At 31.9% G+C, this 23,695-nt stretch overlaps 8 non-coding genes across 8 annotated transcripts; all 8 read right to left on the minus strand.

The window, feature by feature from the left end:
* Nucleotides 1–11,657: 11,657 nt before the first annotated feature.
* On the minus strand, nucleotides 11,658–11,730 carry Trnar-acg. Its single transcript has one exon. It is a non-coding gene; the product is annotated as a tRNA-Arg (tRNA).
* Nucleotides 11,731–11,920: 190 nt separating this feature from the next.
* Nucleotides 11,921–11,993, minus strand: Trnar-acg. Its single transcript has one exon. It is a non-coding gene; the product is annotated as a tRNA-Arg (tRNA).
* A 190-nt stretch (nucleotides 11,994–12,183) lies between these two features.
* Trnar-acg lies at nucleotides 12,184–12,256 on the minus strand. The gene has a single exon. It is a non-coding gene; the product is annotated as a tRNA-Arg (tRNA).
* Nucleotides 12,257–12,444: 188 nt separating this feature from the next.
* Nucleotides 12,445–12,517, minus strand: Trnar-acg. The gene has a single exon. It is a non-coding gene; the product is annotated as a tRNA-Arg (tRNA).
* Nucleotides 12,518–12,706: 189 nt separating this feature from the next.
* Nucleotides 12,707–12,779, minus strand: Trnar-acg. The gene has a single exon. It is a non-coding gene; the product is annotated as a tRNA-Arg (tRNA).
* Nucleotides 12,780–12,965: 186 nt separating this feature from the next.
* Nucleotides 12,966–13,038, minus strand: Trnar-acg. The gene has a single exon. It is a non-coding gene; the product is annotated as a tRNA-Arg (tRNA).
* A 336-nt stretch (nucleotides 13,039–13,374) lies between these two features.
* Nucleotides 13,375–13,447, minus strand: Trnar-acg. The gene has a single exon. It is a non-coding gene; the product is annotated as a tRNA-Arg (tRNA).
* Nucleotides 13,448–15,536: 2,089 nt separating this feature from the next.
* Trnam-cau lies at nucleotides 15,537–15,609 on the minus strand. The gene has a single exon. It is a non-coding gene; the product is annotated as a tRNA-Met (tRNA).
* Between the last annotated feature and the right edge of the window lie 8,086 nt (nucleotides 15,610–23,695).

Raw genomic sequence — 23,695 nt, forward strand, 5'->3', positions numbered from 1 at the left:
GTTACTCGACAGGTAACAATTCGTAGATATCCATAGGTCACTGGTTCAAATCCGGTTCGAAGGATACTTTTGAAGAAATGTTAAACTATAAAATTGACCATATTCATTTTACCTTTAAAATCGTCTTGTAACGTTTCTTTTATATATGTTTACAATAAAAATCACATGAAACAAGAATCCGAATATTAATATCAAAGACAAAAAATAGTTTAGGGGTTTAGTGTATGTCCGGCGTTGCGTGGAATTCTGTTTAAGGATTAAGTAAAGCCATAATCCGCTTGGTGAGTGCGATGTGTGCATGTCCTGTTGGGTATTAGGGTCGACTGGAAGGAGCCAAGCGGCGAGAATAAGAAAAAGAGGGAAAAAAATAGAAAGAAGTTGAAAAAAACTTGAGAAACTTCGGTTCGCTGTTCATGGGATTCAAAGAATTACAATTAAATTCATTTCATTTCTCCGACAATGCGGCCAGCAATAAAGCAACAAGTCCGATAAGTTTTTCTTTTTCTCGGTTTCGTATTACAAACGTTTCTGTCTTTCCGCTCAAACTTAATGAAACAATTAACGGAATTGCAATTCGACATTCGCCTATAATGATGATTGCAATTTAAATGCTCGAGTTTCCGAAGAAAAACAAACTTTAAATCAACTTCGATTTTTGTAAATGGACAAAAGTTAAATAATAATTTTACTATATTTGCTTGTAAATACTTCTTGAAAATAATTTGGTTTTGTACAAACGTTTTATATGATGAAATTCATTAATAACATTGCAATAGAATTTTATTCTTTTAAAACTTTAAAGTATATCATTTGAATACATGTAAAATGAGCCATTAAAAATAGTATTAATAATATTTATTTCTAAACAAAATCAAACATTTTTAATAGAATGATAATAAAATAAAAAATCTATGCTGCAAAAAGCTATTGACCAAAGGTCATTCTATCATAATTTTATTATTTTGACTACAGTCAACACAAGTAAACCATGATGATTATAAATTATCATAATTACATAGAATATAATAATAATGACTAAAACGTTAAGTACATTACATAATTTGTAGGTAGATATGGCGATATGGACAATAATTTTTTAATGACTAGATTAAAGAATTAATTTAAAATTTGATCTAATCTCTCGTATACTAATAAAGACAATATTATTAAAACTAAAATGTTAATTCATGTTAGTTGATGTACTTCAAACAAACTTTAATAGAAAAATTGTAGTTATCAAAAGTGAATTTAATATTTGTCTCTAAAAACAGGATTAAATATACACATTATGTAACAATATGATATTAGGTCTAAATTTTATGCTATTCATATACAATGCAAATATGTTTCCTATTCAAATAGCTTTTCAAGTTAGCGCAAAGTTTAAATTAATATACTCTCAAAGTTTCAAAAGATATCGATGACATCGATAGAGTTATACGATGCCTTGTTTAAATTTTTACTTTAATATAAAATCTTACAACGCGAATCATATATTTATTATGTAACAAATAATATAGTATTACCAAAAACGGGAAATGTTTAAAATGCAGTTCGTTTTCTATAAAACATTAGAAATATTTCTAGTATAGTTATAATTTTAATTATTTAATAAATTCCGACGATCGACGATCATTAGGAAGACATGTATCCTCATCACAGCAGCTCTGAACAATGACTCTTATTAAACCACTTGCGATCTATTATTCAGGATAATCTCCTTCTTAGTCTCCTAAAGAATGCAAACCAAAACCGAGTAAATAACAAATGGAAATGGAACTTCGGACAATTGGACCAGCCACTAAATTGGGACGTCTCGATATCGGGACATATTAAGAGGAATTAACAGTATTTTCTTCTGTAACATCATCAGCAAAATATCGTACTTCTAGTTTCCCCCTTTTAAAAAGAACTTTCAGCTTAATATTCGTGACATTTTGCTAATTACTATACAATTATTATAAAGTCAGCTCATCTCTTTTGATTTAATATTAGATTTCTCTAAACCCATTGGTTGAGAATCACTGCTATATAATAAAAAGAAGTCATTAAAAAAATGTCAGTTCTTAGTTTCGTAATTAACGTATTGAGCTCTTGATTCGGAGGTAATTTGATTAAAGCTAAAGTAATCCCCGGCGAGGAAAGCGAATGGAAATCGCTTAATCCTGTTAAAGAATTAGAAGGTTGGCTGTCGCGGATTACGAGCGTCGAATATGTTATTTGGCAGGGCAATCAATCTCCTTCGACTGAAGAAAAGGGTTAGGGTGAAAAGTGTATGGGTGCATGTGAAAGGAAATCAAAATTTTCCATCGGGCCATCATTGTCTCGAGGCATCCGCCATCCTACAGCATCGCCATGGGAACGGCGTGAATGTGAAAAATTATTGAAATTGGTGTCGGTGTGAAAGGATGCCACAATTTCCAATCCATTTTATACGTCGCTCGTTTTGATCGATCGCATTACAGAATAAATGATACTGTGGGTGTTTTGTGTGTTTCTCTTCAAGTGCGAGCGAGAGGTTCTAGTAAGAGGAGAAGGAGGAAGAAGTCGAAGGTGCTGTGCGTTCCTCGAGGCACAGTCACGTCGTCAACGTCGTCTTGGGGTTGACGCCTGAGCAGGAAAAGGCACGTCACCCTGCCTCTCGCTCATGCATATTCACTAGGTTCTGGCACCAAGGGCCTTGGCCCATCGCATCTTGCCTACATCCAACATCCCAGACGACACCTCGCGAGCCGTCACGTTCAGACACCCGGGGCGCTGATTAAATATCACCAAAACATGTCGGAATTATAATAACATAATGAATGACGTTCATCGCTTAATATTCCTCCGCGACTGGTTGGATGCAATTTAAAATGTAAGAAAATCCAATAAAATGAAACAAAGCATTTCAAACGTTAACAAATATAATTTATCGATTAAAAATAGATTAAATAACTTTTGTTCCAAAAAGATAAAAATGAATACTAGTTTTAACATTTTTAATAACCGGTTTTATATACTAGAATTAATAATAATCTCGTGGCAGAAAAACATATGGTCACCAGCCCTTTGAAGATATAAATCTTTTTTGTTATGATATTGTTGTATATGAGAATGTTTTATTTTGTATTTTATTACTATTACGTAAAAAACAAACATTTTCATTCAATAACAATAATAATTATATAATCAAACAATAAGAAAATTACTGCTATTAATGGCCATAAATATTTCTGTTTGACAATTTTTTTTCTCAATTTTTATTTACAATCACCATTTCATGACTTTTGTTCATAATTATTTATTATATTTTTGTTTAGTTAAATCTAACTTGGAGATCCAACTGCGAATTTGCGCGGAGAAACCAGTACAATTTTCTAAATTTTATTTCCAGTTGTTCACGCTTTACCTGAATATGGTCTTTCCAAGTTAGCCGTGTGACCACCCTTGAAGATGCTGGAACTACTTTCTTGTTTATTTTGGCTGGAGGGCAGGTGTCTCATTTTAAGATGAAAGTAACATTCACCTATTTGGACTGGTTTATACCAATTCTCCATTTCCTGAACTATAACTCGAGCAGATTAAGCTCTTCTTGAAGATCGACAATTAATATAATTATTTATTTAAAATACTAATATCATTTTCATTTGAACACAATCTAAGTACAAGAGTTTTGGAGTGAGACTAATTAACAAATATTTGTATTGTTAATAGAGTTACAAATGAAATATATATAAGAGACATCCTCAAAGTTTCTTAGTCTTACATAAGCTCAAATAAACTGCCACTGTGATCCCGGTTCGATACACTTTAATATAAACAAAGGGGACCAAGCGTAAACAAGCTCATCGATATTCCTGTACCTTTTTGAGTACTCCCAATTCAAGTCCTTTTATAAAAACATAATAATCTTTCCACGTAGAATCTTAATCGATCCTCTTTTTCATATAAACAAATGCAAAGGATTTTGACTCGGGTTTATAATAAACAAAATTCCCAGGCCGAATATACAAAGCACTACTCCTAATCACAACACCCACCCCGTATTAGAAGAATAAACTTTGTAAGTAGAATATATATTTATTATTAGTCTCAGCCCAACCTTTAAAGACAAGACTATGCTAAGAACAAAGTTGTTATAACCAATTGAATTATTTAACTGAGACTCTACAACAACAACATACAACTGTGCCTGGAATTCCACCCCATGGGACACAATAATGTAGAGTTCATATATACATATGTATCTTGACAATCTGAAGAAGTAATATTAAATCAGAAGACCTTGAAGCCAAACCTGAAACAAGTTAAAACCAATAACTTTAAAAACAGGTATTTTTTAAACTTTTGTACGATTAAGCCAAATAACAATGCTAAAGCTGAACAACTGTGAATGCGAAAAGATGAAGGGGGCGGCGAACCGAGCTGACCAAATGCAATTTCGATATAATTCCCTTTCGCAATTCATCCCTTGTAATTGAATTACCAACGGCCGGACCGTTTAAAGTGCATGCATAATAGATACAGGGTGTATAATATATTTTGCAATTAAAACTTTCACACTTTCCGCACGGAACCTGACTGAATAATGCATCCCCGAATTCATTTAACCTCGACATACATATGCAAATTTATTTTTTTAGTAGTTTTAACCACACACATATACGTGTGTATATAAATAGTGTAAACTAATTGAATTAACATTTTGTTTTCTGTGTGACACATGAATTTTATTACATTCGAACTATCGTTTTCAAATTTAACTAAACAAAGTTGATATTGACATATTTCTACCAATTTATGTTATAATTTTTTTTCGATAATACAATTTTTTTTATAAAATAAATTATAAACTTTTAAACAATAGCAATCACATCTTATTTTATTAAGTTTCACTAAAACTATTTTTGAAGTATATATTTATATAAAAGTATACTGTAAACTATTCTTCTACATTTTTAATAATTACTTTAATATTGCGCACAGGTTTTGCCTTGATGTATTGTAAATCCTTTTGGAAAAAAATAAATATGTGAGATCGATTAACGAAAACTTTGGACAACAAATACTTTCGTAAAAAAAATGTTCGGACAAAAACACATATTCATATAACGAATATTTTACCGAGTAATTGACGTTACTTTTGGGAGCTAACGCTAACAATGGTGATGAAAGTTAAGCTTCTTCATAAAATAAGGATCAGTTAACGAATAATTCGTGTAGCGAACATCGTCTTTGAACGGATTTTGTTCGTTAACCGATCACCTACTCTACTATATTTACAACTATAATAACAATACAATCGATTTTCTCAATATTGGTCTATATTTTAAAGAAAATATAAATGTATACAAGTGAGCTTCTGAGGCAATCATCCTAGATCAAAGAGATTTCCACCGTTGCTCACATCATTAAAATTCTACTATATTCTCTTTGGCTAGCCCATCCTTTATAGTGAAGCAGTCTTCCGATTAACTATAATAATAATAATATGAATACATTCACACTGCTTCCAAAGCAAACAAAGTAATGTAAATGACATTATTTTATGTTGGATATACACATATAAGCTTCTATAAATTATTTTTTTAATAAATACATACATTTATTAATAAAATAATGATAAGTTAATTATAATTTAAAATATAAAAAATGTATTTAAATAATTGCTGGAAAGAGCCCTTTGGTAAATGGTTGAACAATAAAATGAAATATTTTATTTTAAATTACTTTTAATTTTCTATAGAATCACATTCAAAACTAAATGTACATATTCCTGTTGCGGTATATACTGATATACTCCGCTAGTTGGGTTACAATCTATTTCAGCCTTAAAAACTTCTTATCTTGTTACATTTTATCCATTATCAAATTACTTGCATGTCACAGTTTTTGTATCCTATGTAGTCAACCCCGATGAGAATGAGAACTACCATACGATAAGCCCCAATCTGGTGCCAAACTATAAACTTGATTTAACGGAGATTGTCGGCCTTTTCTCAAGGAATTTAGATAATCCAATAATTAAATTCTATGGCAGCAAGATCTAACATATTATATAATGAAGATTGTTATTATTTTAATTAATATTATTTTAATAATAACTTCACCAACTTATATGTATTTATAACATCAGTGTAAATTACTGTCAATTGTCAATAGATTCGGTGATAACCAATAAATTTGATAATTATATTTGTCTAATTCCAAGCGAAGAGCAATTAATTTAATTAAAATTAATTACGCTTATGTCTCACACAGTATGGATGCATCATTGTAGATATTAATTTAATTAAACATAGTGCCTTCTATATTTTAAGTAAAAAAAACTAGGATGTATGAATGTTTTTTGAGGAAAAAAAAAATAATACACGCCAAATGGTTTTTGCACTAAATAACTATTAGCAATGCAATGTTTGGGATTTCGCCCCAGATTTACAATGTCATCTTTACAAAGAGTTGGTTACTCGAGTCTCACAATTACATAATAAGAGGATAGAAGAGTGTTACAAACGTGTACATAAAATGTTCGCAGAGACAAACTATAATTGAGAGAGCGTTGGAAAGAAAGGGAATAGCGGAAAAAGACAGAGAGAGAGAGAGAGCAAGTTACAAAGGAGATTTATGACGCTGATTACGCAGATTTATACGGGCGTCGCGGCGTTTAAATACGGCGATGCGCCTTTGTTTCGAGGAAACATGTTTCCGCCCCATCCTGTCGTCGGAGGGTAGCGCGGCGAGAAGAAATCTGCGGCGGCCTTGGGCTAGGGGCGGCTGTGGTGGCGGCAAAACGCAAGAAAAGAAATCGGATTATATCTCTTCGCGCGCTCTCTCTGTATCTTTTTCTCAGTCTCTTCCTCTCTCACTCTTTCCATATACACGCTTTCACACTCTTTTTATCCATTTCGTGTCTTCTATCTCTATCCCACCCTACGGGGCCGGCGATCTGATGGATTATTTACGGGCGACGTTTAATCGCGAACGCGTCGCGACTCGGATAAAAATAAACGATAGTCTGAGATTTAATGTGAGCCGATAGCTTTCGTCTCGTCTGAAAACGACGCAAAACGAAACAATCGCATGTCTAAAAAGTGCACATTTGAATACCCATTAAGGGAACTATTTTTGTTTATAATGATGCTATTACTTAATGCTATTACGTAGCTTCTATTAAAGGGAAACTGCAAGATACTAGTCAATTCTTATTGTGAATAAGGGTTGATCATTCAACTACGTGCGCTTACGAAACTACATTAAGTAAATACATATATTATATAATTTATCAATACGTGTTTATATTATTCGAATATTTGTACTTGACAAGTTACGCGACAAGTTAATCAAAAACGGTGCTTATTCTATGTGTGACGTAGATGTAATTAATTACTTACAAGTATTACCTAATTTGTAGTAATTTTTAAATACTTGAACATATTCCACTCACGAACTTTTTTACTGTGCACAGATCTGCACGAAAAAGTTTGTTATATCCATGTATCCAACTTTATAACTGAAATTATGGTACAATTCAACCATCTCTGTATTTTGTGGATATGAAGAAGTAGAAAAATCACTTATAATTGTGGTGCATCTTATAGTTTTTTTCATAGAGTTTTCTTCTAATATATTTTACATTGCGTCTTATAGTCTGGTGCTTTTTATATATTATCATTTTTTTAAGTACAAATTAAATTTTAAAATGGTTCCATTTTCTCTTTCCGACAGTTATTTAATGTGGCACGTTTTTTAATGCGAGATTAATATGTATTGTATTATATAATTTGATATTTTTCAAGTTTGTAAAATTTGTCCTCGTGACAAATAACATAAGCCCATGTGTTGGAATGGAGAACTGTAAATCCGGAAATTGTTTCTTATTTACAGCACGTATTCACTCGTGCATCGCAGCTTCCATGTCGCCACACTACTTCGTGCCACGCGACTAGAACAATATCAACTTAACTAAATTTACATTCGTATTCTAACGTCGTATCTATTTTTTTTAATAAATTTTTGTTTTTCATTAAACATTTATTACATATATAATGAAAACGTTACAATAATGCAAATGTGCAGTGGTTTTAGCAATTTTTTTATGTCGTGTAATTTTTATTTACAATCTGTTCATAAATGTGAACATTGAGTAAATTTAAGATCGCGGTTGACATTAGGTAGGTAATCTTTCCGGGTGGATAGTTTTACCATTATGATGCTTAGATTTTTAATTTGTTGGTTGGCTGTCGTTTCGTAGGTTTACTTCAGTAGTATATTGATGCTCTGCGATTCCACTATTTTCTTTGACTGTGAATCTGATGCTATTCTTAACACTGTCATTGTCCATCGACTTGGCTGAAAGTTCATATGCCGAACCTCATTCATTTCACTGTCCATCTACCAGGATTAGAACTGGCGAACCATTCGGCTATTAGTCGCCCTTTTTTTATCAATTAAATTTGATTTTTAATATTCTCAAGTTTTTATATAATTGATATAGTATTTTTGTTCATAATTTATATAAAATTAATGAATGAAATTACGAAGTAATAAAAATAATGTCATTATATAATAAGAATGTCTGCACTATTTTAAATTGTAATTAAACTTAATTAAAATAAAATAATACTATTAAAATATTTAAATATTACAAATATCACTTTTTATTTATATAATACACATGAAATATTGTCTACATTGTTCGTACATTATGTTCTGGGTTGATAAACTTTATGATTCCTGTTGCATTTTTTACGTGCTCGACAAATATTAACGACTTTCTTCCTCTTGGGAATGATAAAAGCAAACTCAGCCTGGGACCTATCATCTATTATATTCGCAACAATTCGGCTACATTTTTAAAAAATACAAATCCAATAAATTTGTAATTACAAATTTTTATTTATGAGATTTAAGAATATTTATATATTGGCTTCAAAAATATGTAAGCTCGTAATTTTTGGTTAGAAACAGATATCAACTTATTTAATATAGAAAATTTATAAATTTTAATATTTTTTCGCTATTTCATTGGTAAAATACTAATAATGTTATGTGAAAATAATGTTTTTTTTTCTGCAAAAAAAAAATATAAACAATATGCATTTCGCAGGCTTCTATGCAATTTTTGTTTTCATTACCCATTTATTTTTAACGTACGAAATAAACGAAAATATAAAGGTGCTAAATTATTGCCGAGTCTGTAATGATATATTCCCTTTATTTTGGTAGAAAACCAAGTTTTGGTCATTTTCTGGAACTCATAGAAAATTACTTCTAAGCAATCCCACCATGCATATAACATTACATGCTTGTGGCGTAAACCCACTTTTCAAGCGATTAACATTTTTTAATACATTTCCAATAAATTTATAATTGTAATTTTAGTTGATGAAAATCATAAATATGTATATAAATAAAATCTAATACCGGGCAGAAAACCTATGGTCAATAGCCCTTTGAAGCAGTTGACTTTTTGATTTATGATATTTATATTATTGAATTGAGTTTTTTTTAATTTTGTAGTTTTACTGTTTCAATAAATATTATTATTTAAGATCTAATAATAAATAATAAACAAGATTTATTGTATAAATAAATATAAATGACTATCTATATATTAATGTTATTAATCAAATAACCATAATTATATTTTTATTTTTGTTCAGTTTCGACATTTTTTTTTATTTCCGGGGCACGAAACAACTGTTTGAGACATTCCCGGGAATTCTCGCGACTAAAAATGAATAAAAATGGATTATATAGAAGATCGAAATTGTTGGTTCTCATTCTAGTTCCTTCAAAAATATTAAATTATTTTTTTAGTATTTTTGTGCTGCATTAAAATCATGTGCTATATTTAAATTTGTCAGGTCTTCGTCACATAAAACTTTATAGCTACTCGCAACAGTTTCAAAATTTATAGAGTACATATTTTATTGTAATTTTCAATTTTGAAATTTCTTGAGTCTCGAACGATAATTCCTGGATATCGAGACTATACATTTAAAAAAAAAACCTGGAAATTTGTCTTGGAAATTAATTATGTGGATATATTTCCATGTGTGGCACAATTTTTGTACACATAGAAATACGCAATGCTGTGACTCTGCAAGACTTAATAATAGAGTGTCCCAAATTACTAACAAAATTAAATAGGGACAGAGTAGGTACTCGGTGACTTAATCAAAGTAATTAAATGTAGCCGGGCGACGGCTCTCACTTAATTAAATTTAAACAAAATGAATGAATAAACAAATGCAGGAATGACATTAAAACGAGAATAGCAAAACAAACAAAAAATGAAGGTACAGGACAAAAGGAAATGAGCTGAAGGCGAAACGCGACGATGATGATGATGATAATAACGGCGCGTTTGTGGGAAGGTGTCGAGGTGTTGGCGCACCTCGACACGCTTTGCTGATGAGTTGTTGTTAGCAAGATAACGAATTCGCTCCACCTGGTTACAACACCCGAAACTAATTAAATTTTGATGTCATACCACGCGATGTCACTTCCGCAACAACACGGCCTCGTTGAAGGCTCATTCAGCTCACCGAAAATCTATTAAAACTTTCCGATTCCATTAATTACCACACAACTTGACGAACAGAAGGTGTACGGGTTCATTTATTCTTTGCGATTTTATTCAATTTTTGTTGTCGTTTTGAAGGATGGAGGTGTTTCGAGCGTTTATGTATGTAGATGTTGTAAATATGGAGAGAACGTGAATGAGGAATATTAATTTTACCCCTTTGTGCAAATTTAACGGGATATTATGCCGGCTATGCAAATACTATAACGCGGCTTGAAACATGCATCTCAGTGCATAATGAAAGGCCAAAGTGAATGTGGATGTACAAGAGTGTACGTATATGTGTATGTGTATGTATGTTGGTGTTGCTGAAACGATGCTCTTACATACGAGATGCGAATTCATCGCCCTTTCCGATATCTCTTGCTGATGTAACACGGTCCATGGATCCATCTCAAAGCAAAGTTGTGTTTCAAAATTAATAGCGCATTTAAGTCCAAATACGTGTTGGAATATTACTAACATTGAAAATACCCTAGACATGACTATGATTAGGGGCAATAATTATCTATATCAAAAATATTACACAATAAAGGTACGTATACACTACGATTTATTTGTAACATGGCTTAAGGAATACTATTCGATTGTACTAATAATAAAAAAATGATTAGAAATATTGGTTTCATTTGTTAATTAATATGATATATAAAATATCAGAAATTTAATTTACTACGATTCGGAATGAGAATATATTACTTGGAATATGTAACAATCTACTAGCGGTTACAATCTAGTCTAAGCTAGACCAGGACATGAGATGCGCTTTAATTCTCATTGAAATAATATAGTACATATACATTGGAAGTTAAATATCCAGGATTTGAATGAAGTGTTTGTTATTTAAAAAACAATACGAAAAAACAATACGTAATATCCTTCAAAGAAACACATTTAATTTAAATATCATAATACCGGAAGAAAAATTTTGAATTCGTTGCATTCGAGAAACATTAAAAGATAAATCGTATACAATTAATATGTTTACTCATGTTCACTACAGTAAGTAGTGAAAGTCTTTCACAAGTTCTAAAGTGAACTTGTATACCAGAAACAACAAGACGAACAGTAACTAAAAGGTATTTATCGATCCTGCCAGGATTCGAACCTGGAATCTTCTGATCCGTAGTCAGACGCGTTATCCGTTGCGCCACAGGACCTTAAAACAATTGATAAGAAGGTCATAAAACCGGAAGTACTAATAAAACTATATAATTTAACATTACAAATCACTGAATTTCATATACAAATTTTCTGCGAATACAATAGACTGCCAAAGATTTTCATAATGTTTGAAGTGATCTTCTATACCGGAATCAACTAGACAATCAGTAAGTAAAAGTTATATGTCGATCCTGCCAGGATTCGAACCTGGAATCTTCTGATCCGTAGTCAGACGCGTTATCCGTTGCGCCACAGGACCTTATAACATTTGATAAGAAGGTCATAAAACCGGAATTACGAATAAAACTATATAATTTAACATTAGAAATCATTTAATTTCATATACAAATCTTCTGCGAATACAATAGACTGCGAAAGATTTTCTTAATGTTTGAAGTGATCTTCTATACCGGAAACAACTAGACAATCAGTAACTAAAAGATATATGTCGATCCTGCCAGGATTCGAACCTGGAATCTTCTGATCCGTAGTCAGACGCGTTATCCGTTGCGCCACAGGACCTTATAACAATTAATAAGAAGGTCATAAAACCGGAAGTACGAATAAAACTATATAATTTAACAATACAAATCACTGAATTTCATATACAAATCTTCTGCGAATACAATATACTGTGAAAGATTTTCATTGTTTCAAGTGATCTTCTATACCGGAAACAACTAGACAATCAGTAACTAAAAGATATATGTCGATCCTGCCAGGATTCGAACCTGGAATCTTCTGATCCGTAGTCAGACGCGTTATCCGTTGCGCCACAGGACCTTATAACAATTGATAAGAAGGTCATAAAACCGGAAGTACGAATAAAACTATATAATTTAATAATACAAATACTGAATTTCATATACAAATCTTCTGCGAATACAATATACTGCGAAAGATTTTCATAATGTTTGAAGTGATCTTCTATACCGGAAACAACTAGACAATCAGTAACTAAAAGATATATGTCGATCCTGCCAGGATTCGAACCTGGAATCTTCTGATCCGTAGTCAGACGCGTTATCCGTTGCGCCACAGGACCTTATAACAACTAATGAGGTGGTCATGAAACCGGAAAACCGAATAAAACTCTATAATTTAGTAAAACTAGTTAAATGTAAGACATATACAAATTTACCAATGTCTAGTTAACGGTTTTCATAATGGTTTTCACCTGATCTTGTATACCGGAAATATGAATACGAATAAACAACTAAAAAGTACATGTCGATCCTGCCAGGATTCGAACCTGGAATCTTCTGATCCGTAGTCAGACGCGTTATCCGTTGCGCCACAGGACCTCACACAAAATTATAAAGGTCATGAAACCGGAAAAATTATATAATGAATACAGTAGTTTCTGATTTTAAAATAGTAATGACAGGTTAAAATTTTGCTGTGATTTGTTTTGCTTATTCCAGTTTTGAACTTGCGAATGTCTGATATTCGCGATATCCGTTGCGCTATACAACCATATATAGGTCATGCAACACGGATATAACCGGAAGTAGCATCTAGAGAAAGCAATGAAAATCTTCCTTATTTTGAATATAGTAGTAACCACTAATACATCATAATACAGAATTATTTAAACCGGAAAAGTTGTTCTTATTAATGATTTAAAATTGTATGTCGGTCGATCCTGCCAGGATTCGAACCTGGAATCTTCTGATCCGTAGTCAGACGCGTTATCCGTTGCGCCACAGGACCTGCTATTATATTTAAATTACATATGACATAATCCTAGATTTTTAATATTAAATAAAGTACTAAATTATATTATTATTTGACATTAAGGGTTAAGAGCAATATATATAGGCCAGGAATCTCATAATTGTTCAAACAATTAACTCATTATTAGTTGCTTTCGTTTTATATTTTATGAAACGAATTTAAAAACCGGAATTGTAATGTAACATATTAAAATTATATATCAGACTAGTCAAGTCTATCAGTTACATAATATTTAAAAATCATAATGCAGAAAGTAACAAAATAATATTGTTATTGAATTTTATAGATATATTAACATAAATGTATCGATCCTGCCAGAATTCCAACCTGGAATCTTCTGATTCAAAGATAATAAGTTGTATAAAAACCCGCTCGTCTGCTTCCCGGTTCAGGGGTTGGCGAATGGCAACTTGCTGAAGGAGAGCTTGTGCTTTAGCACTATGTCTGCTGTGCGGCCTCGGGTGATAGCAGCTATTGTTGGGTTGGCTTTTGTTGCCTAGAAGTTCTGCGCCATCTTCCTTGCGTAGTTCTGTTTTCTAGGAATGTTCGCTTCCTCGTGTAGTTCGTCTATACTTGTATACCGGTTCTTATTCAGTGCTAGGCGCAGACACTTGTTTTAGTATACCTGAAGGTATACCTGGTAGACCGAGCTATGCGAAGGTCTGAATCGGTGATGTCCTCTGCATTCTCGTGAGGATGATCCGTTCGCCTATTTTGCTTGTGCTGTCGAGCAGGCTGATTGGGTGGTAGGTTGCTGGGTGGTGCGGGTTCTTTCCTGGCTTTGGTATAGGAATCAACGTGCCGTTGATGATATGCATCAACGCCACGAGGCCCTTCTTCGACAAGTTCCTCAGGACGATATTCTGGATGGTGTCTTTACCAGGATCCTTCCTGTGCGCGGCCTTGAGGATGACCTTTACCTTGCCGGGTCTGACCAGCAATTCATCCATTATTAGAGGATTTCTGTGCTGTCGCGTGCACCCCAGGAATCTTCTTACTGTTTCGCTGATCGAACGCTGGTTCGCCGTGTCCGTGGTCGCATCTCCGATGCAATGCAGCTTGGCGTAGTGTTTTGCCAGTAATTGCGCCTTTGCTCCGTAGTCAGACGCGTTATCCGTTGCGCCACAGGACCTTCCAGCAATTGACAAGAAGGTCATAAAACCGGAAGTACGAATAAAACTATATAATTTAACAATAAAAATCTTTGAATTTAATATACAAATCTTTTGCGAATACAATATACTGCGAAAGATTTTCATAATGTTTGAAGTGATTTTCTATACCGGAAACAACAAGACAATCAGTAACTGAAAGATATACGTCGATCCTACTAGGATTCGTACCTGGAATCTTCTGATCCGTAGTCACACGCGTTATCCGTTGCGCCACATGACTTTACAAAAAGTGTCAAAAAGGTCATGAAACCGGAAGTACGAATAAATCTATACAATTTAATAATACAAGTTATATGAAAGGCCTATATATATTTACTGTAATATATTTTAATTTTTTTGTATAATATTGTCATCTTGTATGCTGGTAATAACAAGACAAGCAACTCATGAAACCGGAAGTAAGTTTAAAGTCAATTTAGTTGTCTGTTGTGCAATAGGACTGCATATAACTTAAGGAAACAGTCATGAAACAGGAAATAATATACAAATTCTATCTAATTCGTATGTAGTCTATATAAATCAATGAACGAAATTTTGCAATAATTTAAACCCATATTTATCCGATTGTGATATCAATATTTTATTCTAAAAAATCGCAATGGAAAATTGAAAAGTTCATTTTTCATCCTAATTTACAAATATATTTCATTTACAAATACACCGGAAAAGTTGGACTTAAAGTTAAAAATCGATAACGAATCAATTATTTTGATACAAATATTTATTCACATTTAATATTTTTTTTTAGCCCTTTAAAGAATCATTTTAGGCCGTAAATCGATAAAGTGCTATAATTATAGGCCGTTATAACGAAAAGTCGTATAAAGGAAGATCGTACAGCGAGGTATAGGTGTTTTAGCAAAATTTAATCAAATAAATGCAAAAGGTAATGCCCCAGGTGAGGATCGAACTCACGACCTTAAGATTATGAGACTTACGCGCTGCCTACTGCGCCACCGAGGCTATGTTTTCTATGTTAAATATACGTTACTAGTACTAAAATACCAAATTTATATAAATCTTGAGTTTTAAAAATGTATGAAGCATTTTCAATAATCTTATAGTATTATAAAAATTAGGTTATTCCAAGTATAGTAAAGTTGAACGGAGTAAACAAGTATTTTTATATTATCTAGTTATAATCCAATATATCTATATAAATACAGAAAATATTAAAATTCGGACAACAGAATTCAAAGGCCAATAAGAATACATGACCACATAGTTACAATCTATATTAACAAATTAAACTCGCCAAAGAATGCACAAAATCGCGCAGAGTTGCTGCAGCGCTTGAGAAGACGATTTATAGACAACTTTAATGTTGAAACACACGTCTGCTTTTGTGGATAGACCGTGTCCTGACGAATTTTATCATTCTTCAGCCGAATGAGGCTTCAGAATATATTATTTGTTTCATTTCAAAAACGTTTACTTTTTATTTGGTTTATTTATAATTTCATATTATTTATATTTACTTATATATGTACATTTCACATTTTTCAGAACGTCATTTTTTTTGTATGATTTTTGTTGTGTGAAAATTTATATTTTATTGTGTCTCTGAGCGGAAAGACTTAGGTCGATAGCCCTTTGGTTACAATAGGGATTAATAAAGATTATTATTATTAAAATTCTTTTGTAAATTCTATTTTTTATATTTAATTTCTGATACTGATTGATCTGATAATGATTTTAAACAGTTAAACAGTTTTATTCTTGCAATAATTAATAATTTTGTTGTCTTCATTTTGTAAACCAAACAAAGCCCTCTTATTTGAATACAACGCTTGAATTTATTTCCCTTTCATTCAGGATTACTTTGTCACAGTCAACTGTCAACATGTAATTTTTGTCGATATTCTGCCTCGCTGCACCATCCTAGGATCATTTACCGCCACTCCAGCTATATTCGCTCAGAGTCCTTCGATAAGTCTGATCTACAATTCCAGATTTCAGACCCATACATCAAGATACTCCTGACACATGCGTCGATTATCACTTTTCTCGTATTGTACTCTTTCATGTGACATTTACGCACCCTTACATTTTCTCGCTTTAACGATTAGCTTAACATTATAATGTTCATGTTTCTAGATACTAACTCCCCCAAATGATTACCCCATTCACTTATATTAATCACTGCATGGTTGAACTTAAAATTCTACCATTAAAAACAGGACAATACAAAAACAAAAATAATTAAATTTTTTATTGAACAGATAAGTAGATAATTTAAATTGTGACAAATTTACATTCGTCGACATTTCAATTGCAAATTGTTAAACAGTCGGAAAGTTTGTGTCTGTCGGACAAATGAATAGAATGTATGGATAGGAACGATAGCAACCCTATTTTAAAGCAAACCCCTTGAACGGACGGATAGATAGATGGACGGACTGAGTGAGTTTCTCGTCCTCCTCCCTCTCGTTGCGACTAATTAAACGCGGAATTCAATGAAAACCGAGAACTCGGCGACGGAAACTGAGCTAAAAAGGGAAACGCGAAACTTTCGCGAAACAATTAACAAATTATTTCAGGGCGAGGCATGGTCGACTACTCAGAACGGGAAGAACTGTAATAAACTGGATTCCGTGCGCTGCAATCCATCCATTATTTTCCTTCCGCTATGCAAATCACGTCCATTGTTTTGAAATATGAATGTGTGTGATAATAAAAACTATATAATTACTGTGTGTACATTTTCAAAAACATTCTGACATGTACAAACTTTGCAATTACATCTATTTATTATTATTTTTAGAATACTTACATTATTATAACATATTATTATTATATTTTTTTAATTACATTTTTGAACCAAAGATGAAAAAAGTTATCTAAGGTTTAATTGGATTTGTTAAGGTTGGATTATGCAATGTATTTTCAGTTTGGGTTAAATTATTTTAGGTCAGGTTAGGTTAATTTTGATTGAGCTATGTTCAGTAAGGATTATGTTATGTTAAGTCAGAATGAGAAATATACAGTTTAAAGCAGGATCGGCAACCTTTTTGTAGCCGTTTTAAGATATTGTCTGTTAACATAACTATCCCTAGCTTACTCGGAGTTGGGAGCCGCAGTTGCTAATAAAAACAGTCGCATGCGGCCGCTTGATTTAAACTATTATAAGTAGTTAAGGATGATAATACATTAATATTAATTATCATCCAAATTGATACAATGAAGCTAATTTTACCTTACACAATCATTATATTGAGATGTAATTAATAATTCAATCATCATTATCTTCTATATTCCTTACTTTCGTGAGAAAAGGATAACTGAAAATATAAATTTAATGAACGTACTAAATTGACAGACAGTTAAATTGAATCTGTGGATGAAAATTTATAAGTTGCGAATATCAATTTAGCAGATTTAAATCCATTCGATCATTAAATATTATAAAAATGTAGAAAGCTTTCTGCCACGTAAATGGAGTATCAATTTAAATAGAAATAATACGAGCAAAACATAAAAAAAAATGTATGGTAACATCGTATGCAAATACGTCGAAATCTATATTTCAAATCTCCCAATTAAACTGATTTTCCTCATAAATATTCTACTTTTAAATTGTTATGCGCATTTTACGGCATCTGCAATCATCGATCTTTCCTCGCTGCAGGAATTCGGAGTTAGGTGTCTCTCGGTTACGTAAGAAATCCGCTTGGCAGATAAGCTCTAATATGTTGTTCTCTATTAATACCTCCTGTACACTTTATTATTGTACATCTTAAGCGGGACGAAATTATTTTCCGTAGTCTCGGAGGAAATTTACATTCTAATTAATTTACTGCTTTATGTTTTAAGTCTGCGATGTTTTATTTTGAAGATATTTTTTTTTTATATTACGCACGGATTCTGTGATTAATTCATCGCACTATGAAGCAAAGTTGAGTCTTATGTAATATAATTATAAAAAATGACTATCAAAATAATCAAAATAATGTACATCAATACCTGGCATAGTGCGTTTGAATTTTGGAACATAAAATAAATTTTAATTGAAAAAAATAAATTAGTATATTTTTTATACTTTACTTATGCTATTTTGTTTTAAGTCAATTTGTCCGGTTTTAAACACTATGTGAGGTATTGCTGTACTCATACGAAATGTATTTACGGATTATTTAGCGATTCTAACGTTAAAATAGAAGAACGAATTTCTCGCTTGTATTAGAAATTGTGCGCTAATGTTAAAATATTTGATTAGTTTTTATACAAATATATCGTCGATATATTTGTCGATTTATATAAAAAAAGGGCATAATGGAATACATTTAAGGTTAAATAAAGATAGTTTATGGGATAATTTAAAATGCTAAAAAGTTGGAAAGGAACAACAGTTGCAGTGTTCCAAACAAACTTGTAGGAAAAGTGCTAGAAAACAATCTGTTACCAGGGCAAACTACTCCACTTACCATAGAGATTTAACTAAATTTAGTTTAATTGTAATTCTTAGTTAGAGTTATATATAAACTACTACTAGGTCATTAAGTATGAAATGTCCGATTATCGAAGTACTAACTTTGATCCCTATTACTCCGATATTTTACTTGAACAGTTCTTTTTTTGTAAAGTTACTTTCAGACATAATATATAATGGACTTTTCTATCTATATAAGATACCATCCTTCATATACCTACAATTATTGTTATATAAGTCACAAGTTATTAAATATTAAAATTAAAAAAACCTTTAACTACTCGCGTACTGAAATTTCTATGTACTGCTCGCGCGGTGTATTTAATACACCACATGTATTTCTGCCAGACGGAAATATACTTTTTCATGTTCACTAATGTTTTTTATTAGATTCATAACTAGTTGTAATACAATAATTAATCATTTCTGAACCAGAATTGTCGTCATTGCCCTCTATATAAGCATGAGTAGAGGTATCAGCATCTTCCGCTATTACACCATCACTGCAGAGCAACAAGGAACATGCACAATAACAACAAATAGTTGTTTTGAAGCGTATTTATAGTTTTTTCTTTTTTACTATTTTTTATTATTTATGTTGTGAGTTTCTAATGGATAATATAACTTATTTATTTTGTAATGAACAATACATATTTACTTTTTCTTTAAAGAATTCTTGAGGATAAACATCACAGAAGTAAAATAAAAATATAGTCGTTTCAAATGTTTGAAGTGTGCTGATTGAATTTATTCTTTATTTCTCTGTCTGGCATTTTTGAGGGCTTTTTCGCTTGCTTTTTGTGTATTTTCTAATGTATATGGGAGGGATCATTGTTTGAGAGAATTCGAGTTTGTGAAGTTGAGTTCGGTTGCGGTGTGCGGTCGCTCCGGACTGCGAAACATTTGTTTGTAAGCAGAATGGGCATTTAATAAAGCAACGTATTATGAGAATGCCGTCAAAAGACCTTAAAAGCGGTAGATAGAGGGTGAAGGACGAAAAAAGGAAAAACAAGGAAAGCAGGCTGAGAAAAAAAAAGCACGTCGACTATGGAATCTTTGGTGGAGAGCTACAAAAGGTGACAAAATGAGGTTACTAGATTACAAGTCCGCTTTGATTCTCTTTTGGGGGTTTTACTGCAGTCGTTTGTTTTTCCCTTTTCTTTTTGGAAATCCTTTATGAAAATGAATCTCTGAGTAAATGATCTCTTCAGAATGAAATTGACGGTGAATTTAAATTGAGACCGCAAATGACTTTGTATTTATTTACAATGTTATTTCGAGGAACAAAGCCATTTTACTTATATCGACTCGTTGCTGGTTAAAATTATAAGTACTTAATAACACACAATTTTGAAGGGGTTTTATGTTCTGAGAAAAATTGATCGAAGAGATAATTATTTCCTTACATAATTAAAATCATAAGCGAAACAAAAATAAACTAACTGTTATGTATAACCGTCATTGCTTATATTATGTTGGCCCTTATTATTCTATACATGTTTATGACTAAGACTTAGAACAAATACCACTTAGGAAAATTCCATAACTAATCATTGTGTAACGACTATTCTTAATCACCATGTTGTGAACAAACTCCAATCTATAATGACATTTAATATGTACATCTGCCTAATGACCTACAAATTAGCGAAAGCTAGGTACTATCTTTCCTTTCCAAATATTGTACTCCCACTATGTTAATTCCCTACTATAAAATAGGATGTTTATGTAATACAAAGTTAGTCTAAGAATAAGTTTTAGAAGGGCAACCCAAGCTACGAGTTTACTTATGTTTAAATATATTATTTGTGTTCATTGACTTTTGACTAGCCTTTTACTAAAACCCTCTACAGACTCCACAACTGCAGAAATATAAGAAGATCCACTGTGTCCAAATTCCATCCCCGGGACACGACATATAAAATGTTGGTGGCAGCGGCGTACGAACTCAAATAGTCCGAGTACCAAGTTCCAAAATCAAAAGTTGAAGATAGCAGTGATTACGCTATCGATATAAAATTTTGGTGGCAGCGGTACTCGAACTCTCAGCGTGACCAAGCACCGTCATAAGTCAACAACATCCAGGATTGAAGCCAAATCATCAGGAATCAACTCCCGTTGGCAGAGCGGTCGTGTTACTCATCCTTGGTCGAAAATTGCAACGATTCAACTTCGAATTTTTGGTTCCTCCTAGTCTAATTGCGGCAGAGGGCAAACCAATTCCAGAAACTACGACGGTTCAGGAATCAACAAAGTATAATCCGACGGAAAGGAAGAACAATGTTCAAAGTCATGTAGGTGGATATTCGATTATTTTTGTATCATTATAATTGTGTAAATCATTGAGCTGCTTTTTTCGTTATCGAATTTACCGTTCTGAACGAGCAAAATATTAATTTTCGGTCGTATACTCTTTTTCAATTCAAAGATTTTTGTTCATTTTACATTTATTAGTTTCTATTCTCCTTTTAATTAAGAAAACTTTCTCTTGTGTCTTTTTGATTTTTGATTTTCTCTCAAAAAAAAAATCTTTTCAAAATGGTTAATACCAGGTCGTTAGAGTCTACCTTTGCAGCAGCACACAATCCTAATACCCAAGACATTAATACTTCTAATAACTCTCTCGAGAACTTTATTCAACAACAAGCCTTGCAAAACATTCTGAATTTCCATTACAATGGTAATCCATCAACTCCCGAATTTTTCATAGCAAAGTGTAACAACCTAATCGAAAGTGAAAGAGTTCGACACATAGAACTCAAATTATAAATTCTATAACTTCAAGCTTTGTTGGCGAAGCAGAACAATTCATTAGAGGAAAAGATTATAACTGGCATGAATTACGGACTGCATTAATAAAAAGATTTTCTGAATCTTCCGATGTTGCGTACTGGAGGAACAAACTGAATGTATGTCACCAAGGTGATGATGAATCAGTTTTTTCATTTAAGATGCGCTTAGAAGAAATTTCACTTAAAATTGTTGATGCAATGACGATAACGTTCGATATGCAAATGGGACGAGAACACCAACGATTATTACCATACGAAGTTTTAAATAATTTCAAATTAGGTCTCCTTCCAGAAATTAGAAATTTATCAATATAGGTAGTGTAGATACACTAGAAGAAGCTTATGCATTAGCCGAGAAAAAAGAAATTGAAAACAATAAAAGAAAACATCAAGACGAACTTTATAAGTTGACTAAGTTAACTAATTATTTCCAAAATTTTAATTTGCAAAGCAATTCTAGTAGACAAGACTTTTCCACAAATCATAGGAATCATACCAAATATAGATCTACTGATCATCAGCAAGGAAATTATTCAGACAATTATAGGAATCCTAGCAACAAATTTCGAAAAGATAATCTAAATCGTAGAAAAAATTTTCAGAATAACTGAAACAACGGAAATCATAATAATTATTATAATCATAATAGAAATCGCATAAACAATTACAATCTGGAAATCAATATAATCAAATTAAAAAACGAAGAATTAACTTTAAATCAAATGGTAGATCATAATCCAAAAATAATGAAATGTGCATGGATTAATGTCATTGGAAAAGGATTAAAAACCGTCTTCGGAACAATGGACGAAGATGATGCCCAATTTTATACGTCTAAAATCAATCAATTTGAAAAAAATGAAGATAGTATTACAGATTTAATTAAAGATCAATGTAGCATCGTACAAGCATCAATTCATACATTCAATGAAACTATTTCACGATTAAAATATAACGAAAAGTTCCTAATGAATAGTACTACAGCATTAAAACTGCTAAAAAATATAAATTCGGATAATATAAATAATTTAATGTTGCAATCCCGGATGAATACGCATATAAATCTATTAAATATATTATTTATTTAGTGAATATCAATTTGATTTATTTAACATAATAAATGCGATTTTGAATTAACAGAAAGGATTAATCCATCCTTCTGTGAATACCCCCTTTAAACTCATTTCTGAATTGAAAAAGTTACAAGTAAAGCTACCAGAAGGTCGATCGTTTCCAGTCGACATCAACGAAGGAAATGCTCATCTATTGCAAAACTCATTTAAATTAGACGTATACTTTCAAGACTTAAAATTGGTCTATATTATAAAAATCCCACTAATTACACACTTAGAATTTTCGCTTTTCAAATTATTGCAGTTTTAATGCTGTAGTAGCTGTAGTACTATTCATTAGTAACTTTTCGTTATATTCTAATCGTGAAGTAGTTTAATTGAATGTATGAATTGATGCTTGTACGATGCTACATTGATCTTTAATTAAATCTGTAATAATATATTCATTTTTTCAAATTGATTGATTTTAGACGTATAAAATTGGGCATCATCTTCGTCCATTGTTCCGAAGACGGATTTTAATCCTTTTCCAATGACATTAATCCATGCACGTTTCATTCTTTTTGGATTATGATCTACCATTTGATTTAAAGTTAATTCTTCGTTTTTTAATTTGATTATATTGATTTCCAGATTGTAATTGTTTACGCGATTTATATTATGATTATAATAATTATTATGATTTCCGTTGTTTCAGTTATTCTGAAAAAAATTTCTACGATTTAGATTATCTTTTCGAAATTTGTTGCTAGGAT

Source organism: Nicrophorus vespilloides, unplaced genomic scaffold (genome assembly GCF_001412225.1).
Source record: "Nicrophorus vespilloides isolate i.1.1-1 unplaced genomic scaffold, Nicve_v1.0, whole genome shotgun sequence".
NCBI lineage: Eukaryota > Metazoa > Arthropoda > Insecta > Coleoptera > Silphidae > Nicrophorus > Nicrophorus vespilloides.